The following is a 21,078-nucleotide window of genomic DNA, read 5'->3' as shown; positions in this document are numbered from 1 at the left end:
TTATAGGCCCGGTGCCGTATCACTCATCCTACCTGCTCCGTACCACTACCCATACTTGGCTGTAATTTGTATCGTAAACAGAAGGAACTCCTACAGTGCAATACAGAACACAGAAGGCAACTGAATGGTATACGTAATAAGATGAGCTAAAACTACATTTTTATTCATTGTGTGGCAACTTTTATTCAAAGACAGCATTTACTTGAAGTCACCACTGCTCATGATGGCCCCCTGGACATTACAAAACATGTGGTGTGGTTCACTAGAGGGCTAACTGCCACCTCGGAAGGCAGTACATGCTCTGCAGCGTGCCTTCATGTTTGGCCCAGGATGGTAAAGAATTTTTGGCAGCAGGGCGTTCCACTCCTCCATCAGCGCTGTTGACAACTGCTGGATGGTCGTTCTCGCACGTCGAACTGCTGGAGTACGTCTCCATTTCTTTTACTAGAGGTGGAGCCCCTCGACGACCACACCGGCATAATGTCCAACTCAAAAGATCTACTGCCATCTCTGCATAAGGGTCAGTTTTCACTAAAGTGAGGTGTCGCATAATGTGGGTACTGCAATGTTTCTTACGTCTGGTCAGGGTTAACCATTACTAAGCGCTCATCTGCAGATAGTTTGGGTCGAAGTTGAACGTAGGGTTGCCGTTTAAAGGGCAGAGGAAGAGAAATCCTAAGGTAACAGCTAAAGGGAAAAAACCTCTGCGATAGTTAGGTCGGGTGGTAAGAGCAGTAGCGGATGTCTTGCTGCCTGCCATAGGTCGTCACCCTACCGCATTTCACGCGCGCTCGCTGTGGTCGAAATCGGAAGTACGGCCAGGCCAGTCCATTTGCCAAACCAGGTCCACGAAAACAGTAATGTTAGACAATGTTTCTGGGTGCATTACGTGTTCCCACTTCTCACGATGTATAGTCGCGACTTGGATAGTTTTGTTGGTCCAGGTGTTATGGTCTGGGGGTGCATCGGGCTGCATGTGTGAACTGGGCTCCCAATCTTTGAACATAGTACGCTCAACGATCAACGTCATTGTGACACTGTACTCATCACCATATCGATTCTTCGTGGGTGCATCCTGCCCTGATCTCATGTTTAAGGATGAGAGTGCGCGACCGGTCGAACCACGCACGTGGTGGAGGTTTTAGAGAGAGAGAGGACATTTGAGTAATTCAGTGGCCTGCCTATATCCCCGATCTAATTCACATTATCTCGTGTTGGATGCGTTGGGGAGATGTATCCCGCAGCAATTCTGCAACCGTGCTGGTCGAGAAATGGACCGCCCTACCACAAAATGATATCATCGTCATCGATACGTAAGACGCCTAGCGTAATGTCAGCTGAAAAGACGTGCAACTCGGCAGCCGACGTTGCCCAGTTGGGGACTTCAGCCATCAGTGCTATACGACCATTTCATGTTTCTCCTTATGAAACGCATAGCTAGCATGGGAGCGTATTGCAGAGCATGCCCTGCTGTACGTGATGATCGCTCACTATAGTAAGTACCACGTCCAGTCATTTATGAAGTCTCTTGGTTCATCATGAACGGGGGTGAATTTTTGTAACTCTGGTATTTGAATAAAAGTGTCGTATCTATTCGTCTCCTTGCGTATTTTTTAGTTAGTTTTGTACTGTTTTTGAGCACTTTTTTCTGTGTATGGTTCAATTTTCATCGAGTAATATTATTTGGCAGTATCACATAACTCGCTGAATGTTTTTAGAAAGCGTAAAGGAAAGTGTGCAACTACTGCAACGTACACAGAATCCCTTTCTGGTGTATTTTCTAGAGTCATAATTCGACTTGTACTGTTTCCATCCTGCTACACCTGTTGATGTCCTATACAGGGATCAATGGAATGAGATAAACGGGATTAGGAAGTACAACGGAGAATATATTGCTTTCTACCTTCTTCCAAACGTAAATGTAATAGCACAGTCAATCGTCCTGCAATTCACGTGACTTGGCTTGCGGACAATTCAGGCAAATACACAGTGCCTGGGATACCGGCTGGCGTAGTCCTCGGCTTTTGGCCGGCGCTGTGGCACAGTTTCCCACTGCCTGCAGCGACGCGGCTCAAATGTTGGACACGTCATTCAGGAGCCGTGGCTGCTGCCAGAGCACGGTCCCGCGCATAATTCCGGCGGAATTCGGCGAGAGCCACCCAGATGATGAAGCAATCAGTGTGGACCAACTGCACAGCGTAGCTATGCAGCACACCTCTATTACCTGTCGGAGTTAATCGTGTGCTAGTCTCAAGTGACTGCTGAAGTCACCTTCACCATTACGATGGACGGATTTACATTTGCCATCTTCTTTGTTTGTGAGCTAGTCTGTATTTTTCCCATAAAAGATTTGTCTTCAAGGCATGTGTAATAATTAGATCAATAGCGAAATAACATTTTTAAATCGCTATTTACGATGTGGGTAGACTGCCTTTTTACCTTTTTAAGTTAACACCAGTGACTCTGAAACGGTTACTCACCAAAAAATTAGGAACGTAATTCATTATTATGAGATCATCTATAATAAAAGAGACACAAAAACATGGACGCAAGAGCTGCTCAACAAGTTTCTTTATGGAAAATACTTTCTTTCCAACGAAGCAATAAAAATTATTAAAATGTTCTTTGGGGCACTATTTTTCATTTCATAGCTGCCTTTTCATTTATCAAGCTACACTGCTTCCTGTACTGTTCTGCTTTGTGAAAGTAATCAGACTGTTTTAATTTTCCCATTATGTAAGTACAGAAGGTCGATCTGTTTTAATTGTCAGAAACCACTCAAACCCAAGATTGCACAAAACATTTTTCTTTTCTTTACATCGACAGTAGTTGCTACCATATTCAGGTCTTGAACTTCTATTTGTAGTAAAAAATGTTCATTTTACGCTGAATCACATGGATAAGATGTCAGGTGGATAAAACTCATCACATTATAAACGTTTGTCATAGCTAATATATTCAATAACACAAAGTCCTTTGTCCAAAAAACCATTCCATATACATATTTGTTATTTGTATCGTGTAAAAAGCTTCTGTGACTAATATATATCGACAAGGACTTTTGGACAAGGTCCTTTTTATAAATATTTTAGCGATGACCAAAGTTTATAATAAACTCAGTTTACTTAAGATCTTGTGCATGGCATTCAGTGTAAAAAAATGTTCTACTAGAAAGAAACTTTAAGATGACAATAAAGAGTGCTGAAATCGGTTCTCTTGGATAAAAACGTTTTCTGCGATTTTGGCTTTTGAATGATTTTTAGTAATTAGAATGTCTTATTATAAGATTCGTTTCAAATATGCATGGAACATTTCTTTTTATCAACTGAAAAACAGCTGTTGTACATTAAACGATGAGTATCCATTCAACGATGGATACCTATTAAACAACGAACACCCATTGAACGATAATACCTATTAAGTGACGAATAACCGCTATCGATGAATACCTGTTAAATGACGAATAACCGTTATATTACAGTCACTGCGTGAGTGCTAATGGCTAGAGGTTGGTGAACTAAATTCAACATAAACTCTTCCATTACGCTTAATAGTTTCGGGTGAAGTTATGATGTACAGACCATTAAAATGGAAATTACTGCTCATGTAGCAGTATGTTTTTGTTATCAGCGTCATTTGTTACTAGAAATTGATATGGAATATTATCTTGGCTTGAATTATTGCTGCAGGGCTTCCGCCTTGCACTGCACTTTTACACAGGAACCTACTCAAAATTTGTATGCAGTATTAATCAGTCAAGGATTAGGTTTCAAACCATTGTTCTACTATAAATCTTCATTCACTTCAAAGTTCTATGTGAAAATGCGATTGATACCTCAATAGAGCCTTAAACTCACCACGTTAACTTTTCCCATTCTACAAATGTCCTTCGAGTTCCTTTCTGGTCACGCGACACACGTCCTAGTGGTGATTGTTCCATACTATCAATGGTCATCACAGCAACATTGATACGTTCTCTGACCTATGTCAGTGATCTTGGCAATTTGTTTATTCAAACACGGTTGGTAACACACCCCCAAAAGAAAAAGAGACAATGCATTTGCTCAGACGACCTTGGGACAAGGGGAAAGTACCACTCCTCTTCACCACTACGCCAAATCGAAAACGATGTGGAAATTCATCGTTTAGGTGAGGATGAATATAGGTGCTCCAATGACGAGTGCCGTCCTGTTGGAAGACGAAATTCTCGGAATCACAATTGCAACATTTCAAGGCAAGTCACGCGATCACAGTCTTCTCACAGAAGAAACACTGCCACGCTGGTTCCTCTGTGACATTCGAAAGAAAACGTTAATCTTCTTCGAATCTCGTTCATATGCCGTAATTTTATGAGAAGGTTCAGTTCCCCCCGCTCTCACATTGTGAAGACTGCAACGCCGGAAATGCATATCCTCCTACTTCCATCTATTGTACTATAAATTTTTTTCCTTATTTTGTTACCTGAAGATATGACGTTTCTGTGTCTTTGTATGTTGTAATTGTTTCACTATTTGTTTTACTATACATGCATTTATGTCGATGTATAATTGGCTTGATTCGTAAATACTATTTGTATTTCTACGCTGGGTCTTGCCTAGGGAAAACTATGATATCGAACGAATACATCGATATGTCGTGTCAACCTTCAGTTGCCACGCTCCTAGTGCTAATTATATGTGAAATAACGTTTCGTTTTCAGTTATTATAGTAGTTGTCCACGGGACTGACGACCGTAATTTTCCCCAAATCTCAAATATCTAATTACCGCTAGTTAATTGTCAACGTAACGGCCGCACATTTACTTTCTTTATTAACTTTAGCTCTTTTCAAAATTAATTTCCACCAGTTTCATTCGCATTTTTCCTTTCATTTACATGTAACCCTTTCCTCCCTCTTTACCGACAGATTAACTTCGGTGACGATTGCTTTTCCCAAATTTCCATTGGGTACACGCGGTTTAATTTATCACTGTCATTAAGGTCGATAAGTGAGGAGGAGGTTACAAGTCCCACCTTCCAACTGTCGTCTACTCAAAAGAAACAAGCAATAAAAAACCTGAACTGCATCTAACCGTGTCTCGGAGGGTCCATCAATACCGACCGACCTGTGCACCGTCCTCTTCCGTTAGGCGTCACGAGATGCTTAAATGGATGGACACGTGGTCAGCAAACAGCTCACCTGGCCGTTGTCAGTTCCCGTGAGAGGAGCCGTCACTTCTGAGTCAAGTGTCTCTTGAGTTATCCACGCAAGGGCTGAGTGCACAACACGTGCCAAGAGCACTTGACAGACACTGACGTTGACCAAAGTGCTGAACGTAGGTGATCTAAGGGTGAACGGTGTTAGCACTGCTGCAAGGCAGTTGTCACCTTCTCAACTAGTAAAGAAGAAATCCATGCCGGCTATTGCCTTCCGCTCGGGTTACACACAGCAAACTGTTGCCAATGATCGCATGGTTACTGTTCGCGTAATGTGCGACCATAACTTGTAAATACTGCACAGCGACTTGTGACTTTAAGCAGTTCGGCAGTACGCATTGCGTTTGACTGTTGCTCCGTCGGCGATCATTCCACTACTCCGCGCTCTGATCACTTCTACTCTTCCCTGTACTTCTGAGATTGTTTTGGAATTTTTCCCTATATTCACAGTCTTACTGTCAAGTTCTGGAGTTAACCTTCACATTAAACCAGTGTACGGTCCAACCGACGAGCAGCAACAGTCGCATACAGTAACTCTATATCCACTGTGTTCGTCACTAGTCGATTTCTTAACTTAGAATACTTGATGGACCCTTTTGCTCGCAGAGGTACATGACTTTTTTCCCGTTGCCATGGAGCATTTACGACCGAGAAATTGTCGTTTTGTCTCAAAACTGTGCGGTGCCAGTAGTCGGTGCAACTGTCTCTTCGTTTCGCTGTCACCTGTCACATCTCAAAAACGAAATCTTATCCAGTTAAACAACAATGCTCAAATCTCAGAGAAAATTATACACAGGAACTGGATTGCCCAAGTAGACCCTAAGAGTCAAAAACTGTAATAAACGTAACAAAAAAGGCTCAAAAGGAAAAATGATTCTGCACGGAGATGACGTGGTTACAGAACCGAATGTAATGGAGGAGGTGCAGAAGGCACTATAAAGAATAGGGACGTCTGCACAGGAAAATAACCTAAAAGGGAAAAGGGAGATAATAGTTCAAAGGTCATTCAGCAAGGGAGGAAGAACATCACCTACATACAGAAACTCTGTACAATAAACCACTCTACTAAGTAGGAAAATAAAAATACTTGGACTACGGTCGCAGGTTCGAGTCCTGCTTCGGGCATGGATGTGTGCGATGTCCTTAGGTTATTTAGGTTTAAGTAGTTCTACGTTCTAGGGGACTGATGACCTCAGAAGTTAGGTCCCATAGTGCTCAGATCCATTTGAACCAAAAATACTTAGGAATTACGTTACTGTCAACAGCACTATGTATATTCAGGAAGCTCGCCAACAACCACCAAAGCCTTATACACTATAGCGTAAATAACCAACCTATCGACAAACACAGCAACTTAAGTATTCAAAGCAGCAGTGGCTTGAGACATAACGTGTCGCATAGAGATCATGTACGAAAAACTTGGCTTCCTTAAACGAATGGACACATTCAAGACTACGTTCATGACACGAATACTAGGAGTGAGAAAACCACCGCTATTCGACTTACATTTTAACTCATGAAAGAGACTTATTTCTTAGAGGAAATCAGATTACAATAGTGACTATCTTTCAAAGGACCGTATCGAAACTAACATTACGGGCCGGAAGGATGAGGTGTACCTAGAGTGCTACAGCACACCTGCCACGCTGTATGAAAGCTGGACCAGAGAGCGCAGGAACCAGAATGACGTAACCACAAGAAATTTAATACGAGGATTCCATCATAATGTATTCACCAGCAACAAATTTCTCGAACTGTGTGAGGAGTATAACTATTTTAATCGAGTACAATGAAGAAAAAGATACCACACTCTAAAGTGGATGAAGAAAATGACAGCTGTAACAGACTGTAACAAAGACTAAAATCATGTAAAAACTTAGGTAAACTTCAATTGTAATGATTAATGAAAGCAAACTTTTCTCTTTAATAATAACTCATCAGTCGAAACATGAATTTGGTCTACTATTCAGTACGTCTGTTTTTATTCGTTAGGCTTAAAATCGGAAATGTATACAAGTAATTCTCAGATCATCGACAGGGACGTGGATGTATACATACACAGCAATGCGGCAGCAGACCCACTTGTAATCAGTCGGGCAGGCAGTCTGAAACGAAGTATCTATGTATTCTCAGTTACCACTTGACGGATCCTGCTGCACAATTAGGATCAGGAATTAAGGTAAAGAATTCACTGACAGGAGTTCTATCTGGCAAGGCCTTCACTCCCTCATTGCTGTCAACACACTTTAATCAATCACAAACCTATGTAGTGATGATGAAACCGTGATAGGTGCCTCAACATTTCATTATACGAAATCGTTGTCCAGATGCATGCCTTGTTTGGTTTGTTTTGCGGGAAGAGACCAGACAGCGAGGTTATCGGTCTCATAGACTTAGGGAAGGATGTCGGCCTTAACCTTTCAAAGGAAAAATCCCAGCATTTGCCTGGAGCGATTTAGGGAAATCCAGGAAAACCAAAATCAAGGTGGCCGGAGACGAGATTGAACCGTCGGCCTCCCGAATGCGAGTCCTGTCTGCTATTCACTGCGTCACCTCGCTCGGTCCTACAGTCCGGGTTACTTAGCTTTCACGCAGATTTTTTTTTCAGACCCAGTAATAATATCTTTGTTTGACCAAATTCTTTGGTCTGACCAATCGTCAGCAAGTGCACCTCGACCAACTACCGTTTACTACCGTTTACCCTGTTGTGTGGTCGGTTGGTGTATGTATTTCGTTACTGCATAAATTCGTATCGTTTTTGCTTTGCATTTTTTATTCCGTTTGCTATGGGTTTATACACTGATTGCAATTTTTATTTATAGTTCACTGTTGCTGACTGAATTATTTTGTCTTTTGCAGATAGTGAATGGAGCTGTGGAGCCCCAAGTGAAGATATCAATTGGGAATAATGCTGTTGGACAGAGCACGTCAAGAAAAGGGCTTTATCGTTTTAAGGAGGGTCTTTTTGACATTAGTGACGATCCCCGGTATGGAAAACCTTCGGTGTTTTATGAGGATCGTTTATATACATTGCACCACAATTATCCACGTCATTTTACTCGAGAACTGGTAAATGTGATGAACTATGAACATTCTACCATATAGCGACGTTTGGATGCTGTGGGAAAGATTCAGACATTGGGTGAATTGGTACCGCATGTTCGACGCGAAAACCACTATACTCAGAGGATGGTCATACGAGCATCTCTGCTTGCTCGTCAGCAATTGCCTCATGAACAATACCGACTATTCCATTCCCGTATTCTCACTGGTGACGGGAAATGGTGTCTTTATGCTAACATAAGGAAAAGAATGGAATGGTTGAGCCCGAACAAAGCAGCAACTTCCAGCATATAGATGTGCTTGTATAAAAAAAAATGTAATGTGGTGCATATAGTGGAATGGCGACAGTTTGGTGTACTAAGAGTTACTTCGCCCAGGTGTACCCATCAAGGCGACATTTATTGTCAGTAACTGAGACATATTGCATACGCAGTTCAGGAACAGCTGCCATTTGAAATCTGGTTTCGCAACAGAGCAGATCAGGTTGTGGAAAGGGGCCAAGGTCAGTTACAGTTACAAAAGAACAAAAAATTTATACCTCCTAAACTAATGCAGACTTTTCTCTTTAAAACAACAATGATCAGTTCACGGCTGAGGGCCCAAGTAACTTTTCAAAAATAAAGTCTACATAATTCCTTTTAAAATACAAGGATTTAGAGAAACGGCTGAAAGTCTTTCTTAAGCAAACTTAATATATCCTCAAATAATTCCATTTAAGGAACCAGAATTTAGAGAAGTGGCTGAAGCCCTCACTTAAGTAAAATTAAAATATCTTCACGGTAAAAGGCCCAAATAATATTTCAGATCAGCAAAGGAAATTTTTAAAATGGAAAGCTTTTACAAATCTCGGCTAAAAGCCATATTAAGGAAAATTTAAATTAATTCCTCGGCTGAAACCCCAATAATTTTTCAACATAAGAAAAGGCAACTGTTTCCCGTTTATTTATAATAATACAAGGCAATCTATAGAGACAAGCATTTACGCAGTACAACAGAAAACCATCTTAAGAAAACTTGAAATATCTTACAGTTGAAGGCCGAAACAATTATTAAAAATGATTAAAGACAAACCTTCTACAACATTGATACAAGCCTAATGGCTGGGACAGTACTTGTTACAAAAGTAAATCACAATCCCAAGAACAGAACAGTGGTGCTCAGAAATGTTCTAAGGGCTGGGGACGAAAATCTTACAATAGTTTAGGTGAGACAGCAGCCAAGCGTAACACTAAATAATAAGGTGGCAGCACGACTAAGGGACGGCTGAAGAATCAACCAACAACCAAATCAATTCCCCTCCACCCAACCAACGGCATGACAACCAAAAGATTCAGCAAGGAAGGATCGCAGCAGGACTCTGTCTTAATAACTGGTGCCTAAACACAGTTAAGGATCAATAATCTCTCAGAGAAAAAGCGAGAACAACATCAAGCTGTCGAACTACACGCCGTGACAGACAGCATCAATTCAGCATGGAAAACACACTGACGGAAAACTACACTAGCGACCAGCGAAGGTAACCGGAATATTAACAGCTACAAGGCAGAAGATACGGCTGGTGCACTTCATTAATAAATTAAAGTCGTTTCGAAAGTTAGACGTCAAGATAGCTGCAATATTTTGCCAACTCAAGCTCACCATAATGTCTTGCAGGAACAGCCCAGGAAGCAACAACTAGCAATCAACGAAGAGATGTCACCGCAATTGAAATTTCATAACTCGTTCACTAATTACTCAACTGCAGTATGCACGTTCGGCGGGCAACTAAATTTGCAGCTCTCGCAGCTAGTGCCACACAACTCAGACCGCACGTAAACGCCGCCAGCAGCCCCAGCATGACCCCACCCTGCCAAGACTTCCTCACTGGTCCTTTGCAACCGAGTAACTGCCTCACACACACCACTACACGGAAATGTAGCGGCCACACCAAAGAGCAGTACTAGTACCAATAAACGCTGCTGCTGCCACTGACAGTGGCAAGTGAGCAACTCTTTCAGGTAGCAACTGAGGGGGCAATTAGTCGCCACTAGATGGTGACAAAATGCCAAAAAAAAAAGAAAACGGCATCAGTTGGAAGCCGACCATGGCTCAGTCTCCCCTCCTCATACACCAAAGGCTGTCAAACTACATGCGGTATGGACAGCACAAACATGGGGAAGAAAAACACACTGCTGAACACTACACTAATGACCTCACTGTGGAGGCTTCCTCGCTGCTCAGTCCCAAGTGACCAACTGCCAAACCCCATTATGTAGACAGCATTCATCTGCTCAGTGGAAATCACAGAAGTTACACTTAGTTACATGTAAATACTTGCACCAAGAACTCTGACAATCCTAAAACCAATCCCTGTGGAACAACAAGACGAAATGACGAGTCACACACACAGCAAGATTCCATAAGCTTTCAGCAACTAAATACACGTCGTCCAATGAGACGAAAGACCGAAAGACCTACCAAGATCGTCCCCACTCACGTTATGAGTGTCAGCAACTGTCGGTTGAGTCTTGGCTGTCTGGAGCTCGGTGCAGCTGCAACCTGACGAAACTCAATGTCCGTTCGGAACTCGGAGACACGCCGATAGGCGAAGACATGTCTGTACGAGGAAGGAACCGACCCATGTCTGACAAGGTGACCAACTAACGAGGCCAGAAACAGTCAAAAGACCAAATACACGTCACCCATTGAGACGACCAACCGTAAGTCGTTCTCACTCCAATCTACTTCCATCGGAAAGTTCATGTGGGTGACTAGCGGTCGGAGACTACTGGCTGCCTGGACCTCACCAGCGCTGCATCACGACTGAACTCAAAGTCCGGAGACAGGGCGACCCAACCACACTGGATCACACCCAACGAAGCAGAGGTAACAGATAGCCATTGACCATGACTTCTCTGCACAAGGTGGGTTCGGAAGACACAGTGGATCAGGTTGTGGAAAGAGGCCAAGATCAGTTATTGTTAGTTACACAAGAACACAGAACTTTATTCCACTAAAACCAGTGCACAGTTTTCTCTTTAAAACAACTGAGATCAATCCACAGCTGAAAGCCCAAGTAACTTCTAAATAATAATATTTAAATAATTCCTTTTAAAAGCCAAGGATTTAGAAAACTGGTTGAAGGTCATACTTAATATTTCAGATCAGCAAAGGATTTTTTTTTAAAGGCAATCATTTACAAATCTAGGCTAAAAGCCATATTAAGGAAAATTTAAATTAATTCCTGGGCTAAAAGACCAATAATTTTTCATCATAAGAAAAGGCAACTGCTTCCAGATTCCTTATAATAATAAAAGGCAACCTTTAAAGACAAGCAGAAAACCATCTTAAGAAAACTTGGAAGATATTGACGGCTGAAGGCCCAAAAAATTATTCAAAATAATTAAAGTCAAACCTTAAGACTAGCATTTACACAGTATGGCCGAAGGCCATTTTAAGAATTGAAGATAACTAGGTACAATCCGTTACAGACAGGAATTTACACATTATGGCAGAAATCGACCGATTTTAAAACAACGCAGCTGAAGGCCTATATACAGAGCACACAAGAATTATAAATAAAACACAATGGAAGGCCTAATCTTAAAATACTTGACATAAAGTAGGGCTGAAGGCGATACACTGAACATAGAACAGACAAAATTAATACAAGTCTAAAGGCATGGCATAGTACTTGTGACAAAAGAAACTCACAATCACAAAGAACAGAACAGTGGTGCTCAGAAGTGTTCTATGGGTCGGCCTGGGGAGAAAAGTATAGCGACACTTTAGGTGAGACAGGCAGGCAAGGGTAACACTAAGTAATCGCCCTAGAGATAGCTGAAGAACCAACCAACCACCTAATCAATTCCCTTCCACCCAACCAACAGCGCGACAACCAAAAGTATCAGTGAGAACAAGAATCACAGCAGGTCTGTGTCTTAATAATTGACGTCTACGCACAGTTAAGGCACAATAAACACTCAAAGAAAAAGGGAGAACAACATAAAGCTGTTGAACTACACGCCGTGACAGATAGCATCAATATGTCAAAAAACACACACTGCCGGACGCTAACGACCAGGGCAAGTAACCGGAACGTTAATGGCCCACTGGTGCACTTCACTAATAAATAATAATCAATTCAACGTTAAACATATTATAGTGTGACGGCTGATAAATTTTGGTGACTCCAGCATACCATCACATTGCTGCTTGTGGGAAACAGCCAGGGTGCAACAACCAGCAGTCAACAAAGAGATGTTACAGCAGTTGAGGTTTCATAACAGGTTCACTGATTACTCAACTTCAGTTGGGTGGGCGAATCACGTCGCAGCTCTCGCAGCTACTGCTACACACCTCGGACCACGCGTGAACGCCGTCAGTGGCTCCAGTCTGACCTCAATCTGTGGAGACCTCCTCACTGCTCCGTCGCAAACGGCTAACTGGTACTCCAGTACGCAGACAACATTCATCTGCTCAGCATAAATCAGAGAAGTTACACACAGTTCCACGTAAACACTTGCACCAAGAATTCCAACAATCCTAAAACCAATCACTATTGAATAACAAGGAGAAATGACAAGTGAAACACACAGGAAGTTTCCATAAGCGGTGTGGGACCAAATACACCTCGTCCGATGAGGCGACCAACTGGACGACTAACCAAAGTCGTTCCCACTCAAGTTATGTGTCGGCAACGGTAGGGCGAGTCTTGGCTGTCCAGAGCTCACAGCACCTCCAGCCCAGGTCAATGTCCGTTCGGAACTCGGAGACGCGGCGATCCAGGCACACTGGCGCAGACCCAACCATGCAGAGGTAAGTCTTGCCCAACGGCGACGACACCTCTGCACGAGGAAGGAACCGACCCATATTCAGCAAGATGACAAACTGACGAGGCCCATAAACGGTCAAAACAACAAATACACGTCTCTCACTGAGACGACCAACTGGTGGAAGTTCTCGCTCCAATATACCTCTGTCAGACAGTTCATGTGTGTGGGCAGTGGTCGTCAAGTACTGGCTGTCCGCGCCTAACTGGCGCTCCGTCCCCCGACTGAACTCCAGACACACAAAAACCCGTAAATACTATCAGTCGCTCCAGACTTGTTAAGACAGTGGCGTTATCTATAAGCGCTGCTGCTGCTACACACAGCCAAGCAAACCAGCAGCCTAGTGATGCCAGTAAATCGAATTAAAGGTAAAACGAGGCGACAGAACCACATGAACAAGAAGAGGAGTAATAAACGGCATGACCGCGAGCTGCGCACGGCGGTCATACTACTCCACGATAACGCACGCTTGCATTCTGCTAGACTGACAAAAAACACTATAACGTAGATTGTTTGAGGAGTCATTCTTCACCCATCGTATTCACTTGATCTTGGGCCCTCAGATTTTTCACCTTTTCAGCATCTCTACGATCGTCTCCATGGGAGAATAGCAGCCTGCATTGCTGCGAAAGGTGGATATACACTGTACTTGTGCCGACATTGTGCATGCTCTGTTGCTTGTGTCTATGTGCCTGTGGTTCTGTCAGTGTGATCATGTGATGCATCTGACCCCAGGAATGTGTCAATAAAGTTTCCCCTTCCTGGGACAATGAATTCACGGTGTTCTTATTTCAATTTCCAGGAGTGTAGTTAGAAGATTTCTTCGTCTCAAAAACGCGTGACTTCTACAGTCGCAGAAACGGAAAGTAGCCCCAGCAATCACAGCCTGCTGTAAATAGTGAACAAGAATATATTATTCATGAGTAAAATCTGTGTTATGTGTATCTTTGGTGTGGGTAAACGCTATGAACTTGTCCATCATCCTAATAATTTATTACAATTTTAGAGATGAGCCGTCGAAGAGACACAGAAGACTATAGACCTGTATCTCTGACATTCGTAGTCTGCAGAATACCGAAACTCGCTGTACGCTCGCGTATTGTGATATTTCTCCTCACTAGGAATCCGTTCTGCAGACAACGATTCGTCTGAACATTCATGAGACGCGTAAAGTAGCATATACCGCCGCCCGCACTGATGCCGCAGTCATTGCCCGACGGAAATCTGTCAGCTAATGAATGAAATACAAGGGTACGGAACTGTAGATTAGCTTTTTGGTTGGGGTGAACAGATCCTAGCAACAGAATAGAGCACATCATTGATAACGGACCAAAATATTTTAAAGATAAAGTAACTTCGGGCATATGCTGAGGGTCTCGTAAGAACTTTAGGACGAGTGAATCATGCTGGGAAGACACAGTTGTACATATAGAAGTCACAGTACTAGCAAATTGTAGCTAAATTCAGTATATCTGGGGATGTCTGTAAAATGATTTTTTGGTTGCAATGATCACAAAAATTAATTTCAGGTAACGCTGATTTCAGATCTAAGTTCATAGGAAGAATCCTCAAGACGTACATTCCACCAAATACCCGAACATTGACCACTTTCCTGGCGTCTGTAACCAATAGCTTTGATAAAGGAGACAGAAAAGATCCTAAATAGAGCAGTGCGTTTTCTCACAGTTTCATTTATTGAGTGCGAAAGCATATCGGAAATGTTCACACAATTCCAGTGGCAAGAGAGATGCTGTGCATCACAGTGTAGTTTACGGTTAAGATTCAGTGATCTTGCGTTCCTAAAAGATTGAAGCCATTCATTCCATCGTGCTACGTGAATCTGGCAAAATGATCACGGAGATACAATTACAGAGAGACCGAGCTAAGTAGGAGGCTTACCACCAAAAGCTCTTCCAATGGACCATTCGCGACTGCAACACAAAAGGGGGAAACTGACAGTGCCAGAAAAAGTGCTTTCTGCCACAGATCTTAAATTGGCTTTCCGAGTAGCATATGTCGATGTCGGTGTATATGTTCACGTATTTGACGAGGGGCGTTCATTATGTAAAGCAACACATTTTTTTTCTCTCATAGCTGGTCAGTTTTATTCTGCATTGGAATACCCCATTTTATCCCCCACTCTTTTGGCTAATAAACGTATTTTAAAATATGTACTCCGTTCAATGCGACAGCTTAACGCCACCTAACTTCGGGGCCCGTATGCCCGCATAGTACCACTCTACTGGTCGACGTCAGAGCTAACGTCCTGTTTCATCAACAACCTGTCTCCCACTTACTGCTTCCTGCTGAGTTCATTCCTCATTGGGCGAAACCGTTGAAAGTTGGGAGGTGTGTGATCCGGGATGTAGAGCGGGCGAGGCAGAAGAGTGAGGTGCAGTATTGTGAGCTTCTCTCAGGTGTGTGAGGCATTGTATTGCCAAGAAAATATTCTGTACGAATGCATGCGATATCCGTTAATAAATCATTCTCGGGTTTCAAGCCGCGTCAAGTGGTTTACTGCCCACGAGCTTTCGGCAGAGATCTCCTCTGCCTTTGTCAAGTGGATGACTGTAGTGAGGTTGTAATTGCCGTGCTTATATAGCCGCTCCGTCGCTCGTGACAACACTGGTGCTCGGTCTCGCACCGTATACAGTAATGTTTTGGCCGCGCGACCGCCGGGACCGAGCTCCAGTGACGTCACAAGCGACGTCACCAACGACGGCGCGGCTATATAAGCGGGGCAATGGCAGGGTAGGATTCCCTCACTTCCTGATCGAGGACTCACCCTGCCTGGGTGACACTCAGGGTGTATCTTCGAGCTGGAAGAGCACAAACCTTTCCGGTCGTGTTGTCGCCAGTCTGCACGCCGACACTGCTGCCAGCCGCAGCCGCCGCCGCCACCGCTGCCGCTATCTTCACCCCCTCTCGCGCGCCTCCACTATGTTCTAAACCACCACCACTACCATTGTCATCTCTCCCTCCTCTGCTCCTTCCACCATCACATGGAGCTCATCCTCCATCATCATTCCTGTCCTACCTTCCCTCCCTGTCCACCCCACTCCTGTGCAATTTTCGGCTGTAACTATTCCCAAATCTCCCTCCCCTGTCACTGTCGCCCCATCGACATCTGCAGACTTTCTGACGCTCCCTGCACCACCTTCGACAGGCTCCAAGCCAGCACGGATTTCGACTCGCCGTTCCACAGTTTCTGTTCAACCCACACACCCTCCCTCTGCGTCATCCAGTCCTCTGGGCGATACTGCCCCCACTACCTCCCCCTGCAACCCATACCCCAGCCCCCTCTCCACCCTGTAGCGACCGCGAAACCTTCCAAGCGCCCTAATGTTGACAATGCCCTGGCAACCCCTCAAAAGAAAACCCCCAATCCCCATGACCCACCCACCCCCATGGACGTGACCCCTGACCCGCACCCCAGTCACGCCTGCCACCCACAACTCCTTGATGTTCACACCCTCATCCTGGCCATTCTTAAATACTACCCCAATGCCCACATCTCCCTTCTTATCCCCCACAAGGACTCAGTCCTCATTAAATCCCCAAATGCTTCCTTCCACACAGATCTCTTTTTTCCCGCATTCTGCATATCCAATTTGGCCAACGTGCAACCCTCACCCCCTAACACACCCCGTCCTCTCCCTGTCAGCCTCAACCTCTTCGACGTTTGCCAACCTTCACTGCTGTGATCACACAGCTTAGGCCCGTGGTCACCGAGGATGAAGTGTTGGCAGAACTCAATTCCCTGCCCGACATTGAAAACCTCACGGCCCATCGCATCTTTAATGATGCCGGGCCATCTTATCTAAAACGGATATTTACCTAATCCTCCTTCTCCATTGACCGCCTCCTCACTGGGGGGAGTCCTCATATACAATAGCCATCATTAGGTGGACCACTATCGTTCCCCAGTCGAATCCTACCACTGCCAACGCAGCCTCATGTACAACGACCATGTTACCTCTGCCTTCAAGAACCCCCCTACTTGTCCCCACTGCAAAAGCTTCCCTCTTCCTCAAGAACTGCCCCAACCTCATCCCTCTCCCCACCCCCCAACCCTACAACGCCTATAATGAACTACATCCTACTTACTCATCGAAGTGTAAAGCAAAACCTCCTCCAGTCACCCCCGAGGTCACTGTCCCTGTTGATCCATCCCAAAAAGTTGCTCCACCCTCCACCTACTTCAGAAGACATCATCGATTTCATCACCATTGTGTTCCAAAGCCTCCTACTCCTTCCAGCACTCCCACACCCTTTCCCAAATCGCCCTCACTGCCCATTCCATCTTACCACCTATGCCACCTACTCCAACAACCAGGCCCACTTCACCTTCCCCCCCCCCTCACCACCCTTGTCTAACAGTCCTGTCGCATGGTACAACTACACTACCGTATCCTGTACCACAATATTCGCTCCCTGCCCACCCACAAACTTCTTTCGTCTTCACCCTACATCAGCACTGCAGGGATGCCTTCATCATAAATAAAACCTTCCTTCCACCCATAATCCCACCAAAGCCATCCACCCTCACCGCCCTGCCCTGCCTCCGCAGGCCGTCTTTCTCCTTCAAGGGTCTCGCATCCTCTACCACTCTTATCTCCGCACTTGTGACTGGGACACACTTACCCGCCACCGTCAATTACAGTGACATATCCGCAGCCTGCTTACTGCAAAGAAATGCCGCACCTGGCGCCAGACATGTGCACAACTCAACTCCACGCTCCCAATAAACTCTTCAACGTATTGGTCTGCTTTCCACTGACTTACTGGGAACCACACCACCACCCACAACCCTCTACTCCTTGATGACTGTGTCTTTCCTGACAACCTCAGTAAGACCAACCACTTTGCCACTCACATCTACATTGTTTTTTTTACCATACCTGATGATCCCCAATTTCACTACTCCCTCTTCCTTGACGTCATCCACCGTACGAATACCTCTGTTCCTCCCGCTGCTCCTCGCTTCCAGTACTTGGGCCACACACCACCATCTGAACTTAACGCTCCCATCACTACACAGGACATCAGCCTCACACTCCGCACTAAATGCTACACTGCACCCAGCCACGACTGTGTTACCTACCGCCACCTCAAACACTGCCGTTCCTCCTTCCTTTCAGTTGGCACCCTCTACAACGTCATCCTTGCCACGGGCATCTACCTGGACCTGTGGAAAACTTCCTATATCCTGATGTTCTCCAAACTCAATAATCCTCCATCAGATGCCTCTTCCGGTCGTCTTATCTGTCTCACATTGGCGTTCAGCAAGCTCTTGGAATCCATCCTTGTCTGGCGCACCCATCACCACCTCCATTGCAGCCACCTCCTCCCCGTCACCCAATGTGGCTTTCGACCTTCCTTCTCTGCCGATGACCAACTCGTATGCCTCACTCATCTTCTCTCCCTCCATTTTGACCCCCATTGCTCTGCCATTTCTTTTGTCACTCTCGACCTTGAAAAGGCCTACACACATGTCTGGCATCCTGGTCTCCTGTTTCAATTCCAAACCTATGCGCTTCCTGTCATAATGCCAGTTCCCACACCATCTACCCCTCTGCAGGTGTGCTCCAGGTCTCTGCCTCTCCACTCTCTCTACCTCCTGTGCTTGCAGTATGCCAACGACCCCCGCATTTCTCGCCCTCGCACCTCCACTCCCTCCAATGGTCTCAACGCCTTCTCCAGAATCACCTTGACTTCTTTGCTGCATGCTGTAACCAGTGGCTCCTGAAAATCAACACTTCCATGACCCAGGCAATCATCGTAGTTTGTACCAGTCATTCCTTCTGGCTTCTGGATATCTCCCTTACCGATTGCGCCTGTTGTGTCTGCTCCTGTCCCACCCTCACCTACCTTGGACTCACCATCGACTGTCACCTCACCTGGATCCCTCATCTCCACTCCATCATCCAGTCCAAAGCCCAGAACCACCACCGACTCCTCAAACTATTCTCTGGCCAGACATGGGGGTTGCACCCCTCTACCATTCTCCACACCTACAAATCCTTAATCCTTCCCATCCTCTGTAATGCCAATCCCGCCTGGATACCTGCCCCCCCCCCCCCCCCCAAATTGTATAAGTCCCTCCAGATGTTTGAACATCATTCACTCCACCTCACCTTCCACATATGCCTCTGGTTCCCCATTTGGATCCTCTATGACCTCATTCATTTCCCTTGCATACTCTGCACCTCCCGCCGCCTTGATCCCCCTCACCGCCTAGTTGCTCCTCTCCTCTCCCATCCCTGCCCCCTGCCACGCCTTCAGTGTTGCATTCCCCCTACCCTCCATCTGTACACCCTTCATCTCCTTTCCCAAGGTGGCTTCCATCAACTCCTCCCCCCCCCCCCCCCAGATGTGCTCTCTCTCTCTCCATTTATCCCTCCTATCAACTCTGAATCTCACCCCCCTCCTTTCCTCCTTACTTTCTCTGGGGTCCCTCTTCCCTGCCCTTCCATCCTGTTTTCTTCATGCCTACTCTCCCCCTACCTCCCTTCCCCCTCCCTGAGTCCTTTTGAATTTCCTTCCTCTGCCTTCCCCACTCCCAGTCGAATCTGACCAGCACCCCCCCCCCCCTATGGGTTCTCATACTCCATCAGCTCATTCCCCCCCCCCCCCCTTATTCGTTTTTCCTCTCCTTCTCCCTTTTCCATTTCCCATCATCTGTCCTGGTTACCCCCACCTGCCCTTGGCTGTGGTATGTCATACGCCAACTTTTTAGTATTGTGTTCAAGAGAATGTTCAGTGTTGTTCGTCTTTCTAAGGTGTTGCGAGCAGAGATCATTCTGTCGCTGGGTGTGAATTTTATGCCTCTTGCGAACAGCCTCGTAACACGTAAGCAAATCTGCATAGGTGGTACTTCGTTGCTCTTTACGGCCTTGTGTTGGGGGGCCAGGAATCAAGTGGAGCCGCATCTCGTGGTCGTGCGGTAGCGTTCTCGCTTCCCACGTCCGGGTTCCCGGGTTCGATTCCCTGCGGGGTCACGGATTTTCTCTGCCTCGTGATGGCTGGGTGTTGTGTGACGTCCTTAGGTTAGTTAGGTTTAAGTAGTTCTAAGTTCTAGGGGACTGATAAGATGTTAAGTCCCATAGTGCTCAGAGCCATTTCAACCAATCAAGCGGACACACACCTTTGAACACCCCATAATGGGGACGAGTGTGTCAGCACTACCAACACATAGTCCAGTTGTGTAACAAGGTGTTTGAGTGGGACCCGTCGATCACTTCATAGCAAGTGTCCACACGTTCCACCATTGCAGCTGGATGCGATCGTCCGGCACGTGGGAGATCGTAGAAGTTTGAGCGACCTTGTGATGATTACAGGTCCTTCGCCGAATGTCTCACCATGTTTTTGTTCACTGCAAGACCTCCGAAGAAACTTTACAAGCGCCTGTGAATATAGAAATGTTAATGTTTTTTCGGAAAGGAAACTCAATGACAGTTCTTTGCTTAGTACCCACCTCCATTACAGAAGTCCTTTTGAAAGATACAGTACGTACAGGGCCTCCCACCATAAGAACTGAAGCGAGAACGTCACACATTTTCCGCATTCTTTCAAACCGAAATTCGTCGAGGAGAAGAATGTGTTACATTACCTACTGAACACCCGTCGGAAATTTGTGGCAAACTGCACTGTTTAGTCTGCAGTGCAACGACCCCTGTGTTTCGGCGTGTCACAGTTTTCCTGTATTTGATTAGTAGAGCGCTTTTATGAGATCTATGAGGACTACGCAGTATTATTGTGTTTTAGAGTGTCTTCTTTCTCGCCTGTTAACTATTTCAATGGATTTACCGTGACCCTGACCGTCATGAATTTAATTTGGTATTCCGAGATAGGCCTTTCGTCTGTTTCGGCTCTTCCTTCGTCGAGTGTTTTTGTAAACATTTTTCAAGGAATCGATCTCTAACGCCACTTCTCTGATCGAGTCCGGGGATACTCTGTATCGCTTCCATACGGGTTGGATCTTTATTGTCGCTCTGTCCCAGCCTTGA

This window comes from Schistocerca gregaria, chromosome 5 (genome assembly GCF_023897955.1).
Source record: "Schistocerca gregaria isolate iqSchGreg1 chromosome 5, iqSchGreg1.2, whole genome shotgun sequence".
In the NCBI taxonomy this organism is placed as follows: domain Eukaryota; kingdom Metazoa; phylum Arthropoda; class Insecta; order Orthoptera; family Acrididae; genus Schistocerca; species Schistocerca gregaria.
Note: the sequence above shows the minus strand (reverse complement) of the source record.